The following is a 15,113-nucleotide window of genomic DNA, read 5'->3' on the forward strand; positions in this document are numbered from 1 at the left end:
TAGAGGCTGCTGCATTTGTAAGAAAGATGTCACTGGTCACCTTAGAGGGGGCAGCTTATATGGAGTATAGGGGAGGAAGCAATATTAGAGGGGGTCAAGGAGATAATTGGAGAAGATGAAGTGAAGGCTGTGGGTGTAGACAACTCCACTCAAGGAGCATGGAGTGGAATGGTAGGCTGGAGATGAGCCAATAACTGGAGAGATCTGTGGAGTCAAGTGAAATCTGGGAGAAATATTACTCAACCACAGCTCTGTAATAATCCTGGGAACTGGATTTTTCTCCATGGATTTACCCTTTTCCAAATTTTTATGTCTATCACGAAATAAACGTTTCAGAGAATTAGAGTATTTGTGCAGGGGATTTCCCAGGATTTCCATTTTTCAAATGTCTAATTAGCTTTGAAAATATTTAACTTTGTTTCAGGAGATAATATCATTTAGGCAATATGCTATTTTATTATAAAGTGTTCAATAAAAAAGATTGAATGAATGAATTACTAGTGTCCAAATGGGGCTTTTAGAAAAAAGTCCCTAGAAATCTAATTTATCTTTATACAATCAGCCATCCCATTCACTTTTACAGCAACAGGAGTTAAAAGGTCCCTTTTGACATGGGTGGAATTATTTAAATTAGTATCACATACTGATATAGTTATTTAAATTAGAATGTCCCCCTTCCAAACTGTAAACTCCATCTCAGGGTCACACCTGGAGAGTTTCCATTACTCTACCAGTCTTAGCTACGGGAGAAAGAGTCAAACAGAGTCATACCCATTCCATTCCTAGCTTGGCCAGTGGCTAGTGAGAGGAAGGCCATCTGCTACTAGTCAAAACTCACCCGTGATGGGCAGCAGCAGCATGGGAGAGAATTGAGGGTGGAGACTCAAGTTTACTGTGTGGAAGGAAGCAGTGGTAAACCAAGTCCGTATTTTTACCAAGAAAACTCTATGGATATACTACCAGAACGATTGCAGGTGAAGGTGGGACATTCTAGGAAAGATGTGCTCATGGCGTCACTATGGGTCGGCAGTGACTCGACAGCGTAAGACAAGACAAAATGGAGTCCATAGGGGTAATCCAGAGGTGTATGCAGCACGCTCTGATCACCTCTGAAATGGGTTCAAATTCACTTGAGATTGGCCACTGCTTGAGGACAGAGACTGTGGGAGATTTACTTGTACACAACTGATTGATTGACTGAGAGAACATAAGCTTCCTGTGGGCAGGGACTGTGTCTATCAACTCTGTTATATTGCACTCTCCCAAGTGCTCAGCACACAGTAAGTGCTCAATAAATACGATTAATGTTGATGATGAGTGTGTTTAATCTAGTTTGAAGCTGATTGATATATTTCTTACTGATTTATACTGACCTTGGTACCTGGTATTTCAAGCCTGTTTAGGTCCCTATCATGGTTGAACCAATTGTGACTGAAAATCGCATTAAAATTCAACTAATTGCCTGTTTTTAAGGCGTTATTGGAATTTTGAAAGGACTGCAAAAAACAACCTTGAATATTCAATAGGTTGGGCCAAAAATAGTTAGAGAGGTCTATTTATACTTGCATTTGCATTTTGCTTAACAGTACAAAAACTTAGGCAGCCCTGATACACCAGGCAGCAAGGTCAGTATAAATAAGTAAGAAACATATGGATTAAACACTCTTTGAAATACACGCGGGTATAAAAAGTGATGCTCTGCATATACCATCAAATGTGTGGTGAGTTGTTATTTTCCCCTACAACAGCAGAAACGTGCTTAAATGTTTCAGAGATAATTTACCCTATTAGTAAAATCAAAAGGTCCCTACTGCCATTAAACAATGAACACAGTGTAGATGTTGCAAAGGAGGACAACTACTAACAGCAGTAACATTTATTGAGTCTCACTTGGTGCGGTACACTATTACCAGAGAAGCAGAATGGCGTAGTAGATAGAACACGGCCCTGGGAGTCAGAAGATCAAAAGTTCTAATCCTGACTCCACTACTTATCTACTATGTGACCTTGGGCAAGTCATTTTACTTCTCTGGATCTCAGTTACCTCATCTGTAAAATGGGGATTGAGACTATAAGTCCCACATGGGATGCGACTGTGTCCAACCCAATTTGCTCGTATCCACCGCATGCTTAGTAATAATAATAATAATAATGTTGGTATTTGTTAAGCGCTTACTATGTGCAGAGCACTGTTCTAAGCGCTGGGGTAGATACAGGATAATCAGATTGTCCCATGTGGGACTCACATTGTTTTAATCCCCATTTTTACAGATGAGGTAACTGAGGCCCAGAGAAATTAAACGGCTTGCCCAAGGTCACACAGCAGACAAGTGGCGGAGTCGGCAGTAGAACCCACGACCTCTGACTCCCGAGCCTGTGTTGTTTCCACTAAGCCACGCTGCTTCTCTAATAGAAGAATCTCTGCTTCTTCTAGTGCAGTGCCTGACACGTAGTAAGCACTTAATTCCATCATTATTATTAGGCACCTGGAAAGTACAGAATGAACAAGCAACCCTTCTTTAAAGCACTTCATCACTTTACCCCCTCCTACCTTCTACCTCACCTTGCTACTGTCCTACTTCAACCCAGCCCGCACTCTTCATTCCTCTAATGCTAACCTTCTCACTGTAACTCCATCTCGTCTAGCAGACCTCTGGCCCACATCCTATCTCTGGCCTGGAATGCCTATCAGACATTCTCTGATAATTGCTCTCCCCCACTTCAAAGACTTCAAAGCCATATTGAAGACACATCTCCTTCAAGAAGCCTTCCCTGACTAAGCCCTCTTCTTTCACTCCCTTCTGTGCTGCTCTTACTTGCTCCTTCATTCATCCTCTTGCCCATCCTCATAACACATTTGTATATATCTTTAATTAATTAATTTATCTATCTATTAATTTATTTACATTAATGTCTGTCTCCCCTTCTTGAATGTGAGCTCGTTATGTGCAGGAATATGTCTGCTCGTTATATTGTACTCTCCCAAGCACTGATTATAGTGCTTTGCACACAGTAAGCACTCAATAAATATGACTGAATGAATGAATGACCCTCTGTGCCCCCAAAAGAGTTCATACCCTATAGGAAAGACCTTGCTTCATCAAACTTTCAAACCAGTTCTCCCAGATGATGCAAATATCAATCAATGATATTCATGGAGCGCTTTTTGCCTGCAGAGCACTGCAGTTAGCAATTGGGAGAGCACAATATTGTTCTATTTTACCCCCCTAAGTGCTTAGTACAGAGCTCTGTGCACACTAAGTGCTCAATAAATATGATTGACTTACTGATGATAAAGTAAATATCTGAAACAGCACTATCGGAAGCATCCCATCTGAGCACTTGTGAGGCAGAAACAGTCCCTGTTACTATTAGCAAAGTTAGGAAAACACTGGAAACCTTGTGTTTGGTAATGAAAAATTACAATCTGTCCCCTTGAATCGAGAATTGAATGCTTCCTTCCACTGGCATTGTCATGAGGGAGCCTGCCCATAGATACTGGAATAAAATCAACATGAGTGATTTTATTCTTAGAAAAGTTACAATTTTTGGTTAAAAAAATTTTTCTCCAAGCTACAATTTTTGTAAAATTTCTCAGCACATGCAATACTTTGGTTCCCACTAGAATGTATGTTCCTTATAGGCAAGGAACGTTTCACTTTTTCCTTTTGTACTTCCTAAGAGCTTAATGTGTGGCTCAGTGGAAAGAGCCCAGGCTTGGGAGTCAGAGGTCATGGGTTCGAATCCCGGCTCTGCCACTTGTCAGCTGTGTGACTGTGGGCAAGTCACTTCACTTCTCTGTGCCTCAGTTCCCTCATCTGTAAAATGAGGATTAACTGTGAGCCTCACTTGGGACAACCTGATGACTCTATATCTACCCCAGCGCTTAGAACAGTGCTTTGCACGTAGTAAGCACTTAACAAATACCAACATTATTATTATTATTATCATTAACGGTGTAGTGGATAGAGCACAGGCCTGGGAGTCAGAAAGTTAATGGATTCTAATCCCAGCTCCCTGATTTGTCTGCTGCGTAACCTCAGGCAATTCAACTAACTTCTCTGTGCCGCAGTTACCGCAGCATGGCTTAGTGGAAAGAGTCTGGGCTTGGGAGTCAGAGGTCATGGGTTCTAATCTCAGCTCCACCACTTGTCTGCTGTGTGACTTTGGGCAGGTCACTTTACTTCTCTGTGCCTCAGGTACCTCATCTGTAAAATGGGGATTAAAACTGTGAGCCCCATTTGGGACAACCTGATCACCTTATATCCCCTTAGTGCTTAGAACAGTGCTTTGCATGTAGTAAGAGCTTAATAAATGCCATCATTATTATTATTATTATGATGGCATAATGGATAGAGCACAGTCCTGGGAGTCAGAAGGTACATGGGTTTTAATCCCAGTTCACTCAATCGTGTTTATTGAGCACTTACTGCATGCAGAGCACTGTACTAAGATTCTGCCACTTTTATGCTGTCTGACCTTGGGCAAGTCACTTCACTTTTCTGTGCCTCAGTTACTTCATCTCTAAGAAGGGGATTGCGACTGTAAGCCCCACGTGGGACAGGGACTGTGTCCAACCCAACTTGCTTGTGTCCTCCCCAGTGCTTAGTACAGCGCCTGGCACATAGTAATGGCTTACCAAATACCACAATTATTATTGTTATTACTATTACACCCAAGTGGGTGCTCACTGTTGCTATCACTATTACATGAATTCGATACGAACACCTGATGTTCATGAAAGAAGACTATCAAATATGAAACTGAAGTGCCTCAGGGCATGAAAACCATTCCATTAAGTCTCCAACACATGGCATGAATGATCAGTACACATAGGCTAAGAGAAAACCTGGGAAGCAGCATGGCTTCCTGGAAAGACTATGGGCCCTTGAGTCAGAGGACCTAGGTTCTAATCCTACATCTGCCACTTATCTGCTGTATGATCTTGGGCAAGTCACTTAACTTCTCTGTGCTTCAGTAACCTCAACTATAAAACGGAGATTAATTCCTTCTCCCTCCAATTTAGATTGTGCACCCCATGGGGCACAGAGACTATGTCCGATACGATGATATTATAACTACCCCAGCGTTTAGTACAGAGGCTTCCACATAGTGAACGTATTACGATGACACGACAACTGATGTGTTATAAATTCGAAATTAATACAGGCAAGACTGAAATGATAAGACAAGGAAGAATAAAGTAAGACCCAGAGCATGGTAAAATTATCGGGTATGCGGTGTATGTTGTGTAAGGCAGTGTTCCAAACTTACCAATTTTAAATAGTGATTTTGCCTATTCCAGAGTCCTTGAAGTTTGAAGACAACATTGAGATGATGAACTTTACCTCTGTGGGGGTGTAGCTGAAAATAACAGTGTGTGACCAATTGTCCTTTGGAGTTGTGCAAACATACAGATTGCCCTTTGCAGCTGGTATTTCCACTTCCTGATATGATTCTCTATTTCAATTCTTTGAATTTTAATCTTCCCAAAGATTCTTCCCTAGAAGAATCTTCCCTTTCCCACTTTTCCAAGTTTGTCCACATATCCCCATTGCTGTAATAATAGAATGTGGCATGTGTCTGGGTGTCCAAAGACCTGGGTTCTAGTCCTGTCTATGCTACTTTCTTGTTGTGGGACCCTGGCAAGTCACTTAGCCTGGTCCAGTGGATAGAGCATGGGCCTGGGAATCAGAGGATGTGGGTTCTAGTCCCAGCTCAGCCACTTGTCTGCTGGGTAACCTTGGACAAATCACTTCATGTCTCAGGGTCTCAGTTACCTTATTTGTAAAATGGGGATTAAGACCGTGAGCCCCATGTGGGACAGGGACTGTGTCCAACCCGATTTGCTTGTATCTACCCCAGTGCTTAGTACAGTCCCTGGCACTTAACAAATATCACTATTATTATTATTGTTCTCTGTGTCTCACTTTCTTTATGTGGACTGATGGGACTCTGAGTCTGGAAACTAGAGACCTGAAAGGATAAAACTTCCAGTCTAAATTTCTCAGGATCATCTCTGGAGGTGTTGAGTTCCCTGAGATGATAAAAACTCCATGCAGAGTGATCCTACTAGCACAGGCTAAGCCTCATTTCTAAATCCCATTAAATATTAGGATGGATGAAATGGTTCTTCCAAATATATTTTTGCCATTACCTGGGGCAATACTGGACTGAACCACACACCCAACTCAATATTGGCTTTCCTTACTTTCTCAGATAGGGGAGACAATTTCCATGAATTTTAATTTGTAAAGTGAATGAATGAGTTTTGTATACATGAGGATTGGGTGCTCTCTACCAGAAATTAAGAATTAAAGGTAGAATTATGATATATAATTAGGATTTTCTCATAGAAGATAAGTTGTGACTGTGTAAATGATCTTAAATTGTAATTAAATCTGATAGGGGTGGAGAGGTGAATCCTTTTGTGGTAAATACAGTCCATTTGAGAATGTGAGGCAGGAATCAGAACAGGTGATCACTGGAGGGAACAGAAAGATCCAGAGAACACTCTCAGGGATAGGAAAATAAGCATGATTAGCAGTGCTCTCTAACGTCTTACATTCTGGAGCACGATCCTGAGCACATAATTATCTATAGGTGATAATAATAATTATTATTATTATCATTGTATTTGTTAAGTGCTTACTATGTGCCAAGCACTGTTCTAAGCACTGGGGTAGATATTAGGTAATCAGGTTGTGCCACGTGGGGCTCCCAGTTCTTAATCCCCATTTTACAGATGAGGTAACTTAGGCACAGAGAAGTGAAGTGACTGTTATTCATTCAATCGTATTTCTTGAGCACTTACTGTGTGCAGAGCACTGTACTAAGCACTTGGAAAGTACAATTTGGCAACAAAGAGAAACAATCTCTACCCAGTGTTGGACTCACAGTCTGGAAGAGGGAGACAGACAACAAAACAAAACAAGTAGACAGGCATCACTAGCGTCAAAATAGATAAATAGAGCCATAGATAAATGCACATCATTAATAAAATAAATAGAATAATAATGTACAAATATACACAAGTGCTGTGGAGAGGGGAAGGGGGTACAGCAGAAGGAGGGAGTAGGGGTGATGGGGAGGGGAGGAGGAGAAGAGGAAAAGGGGAGCTCAGTCTGGGAAGGCCTCCTGGAGGAGGTGAGCTCTCAGTAGGGCTTTGAAGGGGGGAAGAGAGCTAGTTTGGCGGATGTGAGGAGGCATTCCAGGCCAGAGGTAGGATGTGGGCCAGGGGTCGTTGGAGGAACAGGCGAGAACAAGACACCGTGAGGAGGTTAACGGCAGAAGAGCAGAATGTGAGGGCTGGGTTGTAGAAGGAGAAAAGGGAGGTGAGGTAGGAGGGGGCAAGGGGATGGATTGAGAGCCTTGAAGCCAAGAGTGAGGAGTTTTTGCTTCACGCGAAGGTTGATAGGCAACCACTGGAGATTTTTAAGGACAGGGGTGACATGCCCAGAGCGTTTCTATAGAAAGATAATCCAGGCAGCAGAGTGAAGTATAGACTGAAGTGGGGAGAGACAGTAAGTTGGGAGATCAGAAAGGATACTGATGCAGTAATCAAGTAAGGATATGAAGTGAGATTGTACAAACAAGATAGCACTTTGGATGGAGAGGAAAGGGTGGATCTTAGCCTGACCAAAGTCACTCAGAAGACAAGTGGCAGAGTCGTGATTAGAACCCACGTTCTCTGATTCTCAAGCCCAGGCTCTTGCCACTAGGCCATGCTGCTTTTCTATGATCCCATTTTCCTCTTTCCACCCATTACGCTCTGAGTCTCTACAGTGTATTGTCAGTATGTCTTGATCTTTCTCTATTAATGTGTTTTTCTCTTGCTGGTCTGGCTGAGCCTGTTCCAATTCTTTAATACTTTATCTTTCTCCAGCAATATAACACCACAGCCTAAGGCTAATAATTAGACGTACAGAATGTTCAAAAACAAGGAACTGTCCCAAGTCTCCCAGAGAGCTATGGGGTCTCAGAAAGTAAAGAGGTTGTTTGGGCTTAAAAAAATAATAAAAAGGACCTACAGTGGAGGTAAGAATATTTTGGGAACTTTGGAAATTCCTGAGTTATGCCAGACTGGACAAACCAAACAGGATTTGACTGGTCTACATGTGAAGTGCGACCAAACTCTCAAAACTTTAAGAAATGTTCATATTCCAATAGGCGAGAGATTAGGAAGCTAGATAGAAACCAAAGGCACACTGATTGAAAGGGAAAGAATGTTGAGACCATTTGATCTACAAGCCAGAAAACAATCTTGTAGTGAAATATGCCAACAACAGGTTTCACAGCACCAAGCCTTTTGAATTTGTCTTATAATAAGTCTGGGAGATCTTAGTGCTTGGACAAGCATGCCTTTGCATAAAAGTCATCTTTTCTTATTCCACCGTCATCAACACTAAGGCCTAGACCAGCAAAGAGAGAAAATGTACTTTCCAAGCGATTAGTACAGTGCTCTGCACACAGTAAGTGCTCAATAAATAGGATTGAATGAATGAATAAATGAAACCCATAGTTAACTACAAAATTCTTTTGTCTGATTTTTCTCTTTCTTTTCTTTGCCTCATCCACCCTGGCAAAGGAAAAATCAATCTATTGAGTTTTTACTGTGTGTAGAGCACTATTCTAAGTCCTTGGGAGAGTACAACAAAACAGAGTTGATAGACACATTCGCTGCCCACAGTGAGTTTAAGATAAGCCAACAGTGACCAGTGAAATGGCTAGGTGAGTAGCAGAGGAGGAGAGAAGAGATGGCCATGGAAAATCAGTCCTCGAATAATCAAGGGAAGATGATGCAAAAGGATTTGTGTTTCCAAGGGTCTAGACCATGCCCAGGTAGCCTACAATGCCTGCCACGGTGTCACCAAAGAAGCTTGCGGCGGATGAGGATCATCCATCTAGATCATGAATAGAAGGATTGTGGCACAGACGAGGCCCTGCCTTCAATCAGTCGATCCATCGATGCATTTATCGAGTGCTTACTGTGTGCAGACCACCATACTGACCACTTGGAAAAGTACAGTAAAACAGAACTGGTTGACATGAGCCACCCACAAGGAGATTTCTGTCTATAGGAAAGATAGACATTGAAATAAGTTACAGATAAGAGAAATAGTAGAATAGAGTGATTCAGTCTCAGGCTACATACAGTTTGGCCCTGGCTCTGCATGCCAGGGGAAATACTTAGTGCACAAAATTCCACAAAATTCCACAAAATTCTGCCTTCCTTATGGTTGTTTTATGTGGCCCAGTTGAATGCTAGCCATGGCGATCGGCACCCCAACTCTTGGGTTTGCATCCTTCCCTACTTCAGAGTGCTCCATCCCCACCCAACTCAGTAGCTGGACAATAGTAGTAAACGTATTTATTAAACATCTGCTCTATGCCAAGTACTGTACTAAGCACTGGGGAAAATGTATATGGATGTGATATATTCCTGTTGGCCCATGACCCCCAAAGGACTCCCACTCTAAATTTAAGGAGGTGGGGTAGGAGGGAAGGGGGCACTCCAGACAAGTAAGAAAACATGAGAACAAAAAATATAAGAAAAGATCAGTACAACAAAGCAGAAGACCACTGTGGCTAAGGAAGCAGTGTTTTGTGTTCCACACAGGTCAATCCAAAAGAGATGTAGTGTGGTCTAGTGGATAGAGCACGGGCTTGGGAGTCAGAAGGACCTGAGTCCTAATCCAGGCTCTGCCACTTTTCTGGGCCTCAATTTCTTCATCTGTAAAATGGGGTTTAAGACTGAGAGCCCCACGTGGTACAGGGACTGTGTCCGACTGAACTTGCTTGAAACCACCCCAGTGTTTAGTACTGTGCCTGACACAAAGTCAGCGCTTAACAAATACCACAGTTATTATTATAGTCACCAAATCCCAGCCCCAGCCATAGATGTGGCCTTCCCTGGACTGTAAATTCTGTCTCCTGCTGTAGACTGTCACCTCCTTGTAGTCAGGGGATATGTCTACAAAGTCTATAGTATTGTACTCTTCCAAGCGCTTACTACACTGTTTTGCACACAATAAATGCTCAGTAAATTCATTCATTCACTCATTCAATCATATGTACTGAGCGCTTTCTGTGTGCAGAGCACTGTACTAAGTGCTCAAAAAGAACAATTCAGCAATAAAGAGAGACAATCCCTGCCCACACCAAGTTTACAGTCTAGAAGAGGGGAGACAGACATCGAAACAAGTAGAAGATGTGATTGCTTGATTGACTGATTAAGAAGGCCTCATGCTGCAGGTGTTTGAGTCCTTCTCTGGCTGGAACCAGGGTTCATGAGAGCCCAGGTGGCATTTTTAAAAATTCATTCACTCATTCATTTATTCAGTCATATTTATTGAGCACTTACTGTGTGCAGAGCACTGTACTAAGTACTTGGAAAGTACAACTGGGCAACAGATAGAGACAATCTCTACCCAACAATGGGCTCACAGTCTAGAAGGGGGGATAGACAACAAAACAAGTAGACAGGCATCAAAACCATCAAAATAAATAGAATCATAAATATATTACACATCATTAATAAAATGGAGTAATAAATATGTACAAACATACACAACTGTTGTGGGGAGGGGAAAGGGGTAGAGCAGAAGGAAGGAGTAGGAGCGATGGGGATGGGAGGAGAAGGAGAGGGAAAGGGAGGGCTCAGTCTGGGAAGGCCTCCTGGAGGAGGTGAGCCCTTAGTAGGGCTTTGAAGAGGAGAAGTGAGTTAGTTTGACGGATGTGAGGAGGGAGGGCATTTTATGGCATTTATTAATCGCTTACTATGTGTCGGTCACTGTGCTAAGTGCTGGGGTAGATACCAGCTAATCAGGATAGACACAGTCCCTGTCCCATATTGTTCATGGTCTTAACTCCCCATTTTCCATTAGGACCTCACCGCCTCTCACTGACAAGACTCTCATCTTTGAATCTGATGATCAGCTATATACTTGAGGCAAGTCGGGAACGAAAGCAGTGTAATACAGTGAAATGCAGATATAAGGACTTATTATAATTTTTAGCAGAAAGCAGCTGGAGTTGCTAAAGTAAAGAAGTTTAGGGGAAAAACTTGGATTTAGAACCAGTAGAGAGAGCTTCAGTAGGTATAAAATTTACAAAAAGAAAGGTGTCTAGTAGTACAAAGACATAAAATAAGTTAGCAGCTTGAAGCCGAGTAACAAACTGGAAATTGAAAAAGACCAAACTGGCAGTAGCCACATTGAAAAATGGAGTGCAGGGAATGTTTCAACAGCTATTTGCAAGGATACATCTTGTACTGCTAGTGACTGTTTTCAAAGCAAACATTACAGAAAATATCTTGGCTGACTTATCAAGACTCTTTGTTTTGTTTTGTTTTGTTTTCATTCATGATGTTTCTTGGTAACTGGGAAAATTTGGGAGGAATGGGTATCTAGGCTATGGAAGTTCAGAACACTCTCATAGGTGAGTGTTCTTGGCCACACTGAATTTCTGAAAAGTTGAAAGGGTGAGGACCCTGCTTCTGAGCATGGATGGGGGGTCTCTACACCACCTACTACAAACAGACTTGTAGCTTCATTCACTTGTAGCCCCGAGCTATCATCCTCCTAGACCAGGGATGTTGTGGAGACACAAGATTCAGGAACCCCTCCCTATTGCCCCCCGCCATGTTTAGAAATGGGATCCAGCATCCCCTGAACTCCCAGAGTCTCTTAGGAGAAGAAGCATGGTGTAATAGATAGAGCACAGGCCTGGGAATCAGAAGGTCAGGGGTTCTAATCCCAGCTCTACCACTTGTCTGCTGTATGACCTTGGGGAAGTCACTTCACTTCTCTGGCCCTAAATTATCTGTAAAATGGAGGTTGAGACTGTGAGCCCCAAGTGGGACAGGTACTGTGTCCAACCCGATTTGCTTGTATCAACCCCAGCGCTTAGTACAGTGCCTGGAACATAGCAAGGGCTCAACAAATGCCACAATTATCATCATCATCAGAGTCTAGAGGAAGGTGGTCCTCAAATAATCTGTTCCCTTGTTAGGTGCTTCTGGAGGGCCTGGTTCATCTTCCTAACTCTAGAATGAAATAATGGGGAGTCTCTTCAACCCCACTGCAGTGTTGGAATAGGACCCCAAGCACCCTCTAGCTCTCCTGAAGCCTGAGACTTAAATGAAACAGGTATAATAATAATGTTGGTATTTGTTAAGTGCTTACTATGTGCCAAGCACTGTTCTAAGAGCTGAGGTAGATACAAGGTAATCAGGTTGCCCCACATAGGGCTCCCAGTCTTCATCCCTGTTTTGCAGATGAGGTCACTGAGGCCCAGAGAAGTTAAGTGATTAGCCCAAGGTCACACAGCTGACAAGTGGCAGAACTGGGATTAGAACCCATGTCCTCTGACTCCCAAGCCCAGGCTCTTTCCACTAAGCCGTGCTGCTTCTCCATGTGTTTGGGTTTTGTGTTTAAGGAATGTGTCTGTAAACTCTGTTATATTGTACTCCCCCAAACATTTGGTACATCTACATCCAGTAAGAGCTCAAAAATATGATTGACTGATTGATTGAGTGTTAATTGCCTAAGGTGTGGTCGCCTTTACAGTATCCTCCTCTCATTTGAAGAGGTCGATTTATGACCTATTAACGAGCTACATTCTCTGGTTGTTTACTGCAGTCAGGATCTGATTAGTTGGAACATTTTCCAATCCTATGATACTAATAATTGTAGTATTTGTTAGCACTTACTATGTGCCAAGCACTGTTCTAAGCACTGGGGTAGATATAAGGTAATCAGGTTGGACACAGTCTCTGTCCCACTTGGAGCTCACAGTCTCAATCCCCATTTTAAAAATGAGGTAATAATAATAATAATTGTGGTATTTGTTAAGCGCTTACTATGTGCAAAGCACTGTTCTAAGCACTGGGGGATACAAGGTGATCAGGTTGTCCCACCTGGGGCTCACAGTTTTAACCCCCATTTTACAGATGAGGGAACTGAGACCCAGAGAAGTGAAGTGATTTGCCCAAGGTCACACCATCAGACATGAGGCAGAGTCGGGTTTAGAACCCACGTCCTCTGACTCCCAGGCCCCTGCTAATCTGATGCAATTTGCAGGGGGTAGATGTGGGATCCAGGTAATTTCCTCATGAGCATTTCCACACCCCTGTGAGCTGCATAATGCTGTATCCTGACTCCTCAAAGGGACGTCATGTCTGCTGCCAAAACCACTGCTCCAGAGGACAGAGAGGAAGCACAGGGGGAGATTCGGGCCGTGTGTGGCGGGGGATGCAAGGGGGGTGGCTCATGCCACTACCTCATTTCTAGAACAGAGAGGACATGGGGGGTGGAGGAACACTGAGTCAGCTCTGGAGGCGTAGAAGCAGAGCCCCACCCTTCCTCATCTGTTAAAATAATAATAATGTTATTATTTTAATAATAATAATGTTGGTATTTGTTAAGCGCTTACTATGTGCAGAGCACTGTTCTAAGCACTGGGGCAGATACAGGGTCATCAGGTTGTCCGGCGTGAGGCTCACAGTCTTAATCCCCATTTTACAGATGAGGGAACTGAGGCACAGAGAAGTTGTGACATGCCCACAGTCACACAGCTGACAAGTGGCAGAGCCGGGATTCGAACCCATGACCTCTGACTTCCAAGCCCAGGCTCTTTCCACTGAGCCACGCTGCTTCTGTAAAATGGGGATCAAGACTCTGAGCCCTATATGGGACAGGGACAGTGTCCAACCCAACTTGCTTGTGTCCATCCCATTGCTTAGTACAGTGACTGACACATAACGCTTAACAAATACCGTATTTATAACTATTATTTCCTCTTCCCCAGCTCCACTCCCTGGTCACTTGACTGGCACCATGTATTTTTTAAACCACTTAGATAATGGAGGAAGATGGAAGATTAAGCAGTCAACTTGAAGAACTTTACCTGATAAATGAGACTAGCTTAAAACGGGGCTAATCTTCACTGAACTTTAAAAACGATTCAACTCCTACCGGGACCCCAGACGTGCAGGGCTGCAGTGAGCTGTAAACTCTTGTATAAATATTCAGAAATCTGTGGATAACTGTGACATTTATGCACTTGGGTCCACACTCACTAAACTCACTGATATAAACACTATTCCCATCCCCAAGGCCCTTTGTGTTTGTTGTATTCTTATGCTATCCAGTCAAGTCCGACCCGCAGCGAAGCCATGGACACATCTCTCCCAGAACGCCCCACTTCCATCTGCAATCGTTCTGGTAGCGTATCCATAGAGTTTTCTTGGTCAAAATATGGAAGTCACTTATCATTGCCTCCTTCCGCGCAGTAAATGAGTCTCTGCCCTCGACTCTCTCCTTTGCCGCTGCTGCCCAGCATGGGTGAGTTTTGACTTGTAGCAGATTGCCTTCCATTCACTAGCCACTGGCCAAGATAGTAATGGAATGGATATACCTCTGCTTGACTCTCCCTCCTGTAGCTGCGACTGGTAGAGTAGTGGAAACTCTCCACGTGCTACCCTGAGAGGGGAAAGCACTTACGTACATATTAGGAATTTATTTCCGAGTCTGTTTCTCAAGATAGATTGAAGATCCTTAGATGGTAAGCTCGTCCGATTAGACTGTAAGCCCGTTAAAGGGCAGGGACTGTCTCTGTTGCCGATTTGTACATTCCAAGCGATTAGTAACAGTGCTCTGCACATAGTAAGCGCTCAATAAATAATATTGAATGAATGAATCATGTCTACCCACTCTACTATATTGTACTTTCTCAAGCGCTTAGTTTACTGCTTTGGACAGGGAAGGGATCAGTACATAGCATTGATTGCTTAATTGATTTTTTTAATGGTGTTTGTTAAGCCTTTACTATGTGACAGGCAGTGTGCTATGTAGTAGGTTAGATACAAGATAATCAGATTGGACACAGTTCCTGTCCCACATGAGGCTTGCTATCTTAATCCCCATTTTATAGATAAGGTAACTGAAGCCCAGAGAAGTTAATAGACTTGCTCAAGGTCACACGGCAGACAAGTGGCAGAGTCAGAATTAGAAGCCAGGTCTTCTGGCTTCTAGGCCCCTGCTCTTTTCACAAGGCCATTCTGCTTGGTAAGGAATATGTAGATATGAGTGACTTCCCTTGTATTTACAATG

General features: G+C 43.0%; 1 non-coding gene across 1 annotated transcript; it reads right to left on the reverse strand.

The window, feature by feature from the left end:
• Positions 1-14,355: 14,355 nt before the first annotated feature.
• Positions 14,356-14,493, reverse strand: LOC114809455. Its single transcript, XR_003757239.1, has one exon. It is a non-coding gene; the product is annotated as a small nucleolar RNA SNORA7 (small nucleolar RNA).
• Positions 14,494-15,113: the final 620 nt, after the last annotated feature.

Source organism: Ornithorhynchus anatinus, chromosome 2 (genome assembly GCF_004115215.2).
Source record: "Ornithorhynchus anatinus isolate Pmale09 chromosome 2, mOrnAna1.pri.v4, whole genome shotgun sequence".
Taxonomy (NCBI): Eukaryota; Metazoa; Chordata; class Mammalia; order Monotremata; family Ornithorhynchidae; genus Ornithorhynchus; species Ornithorhynchus anatinus.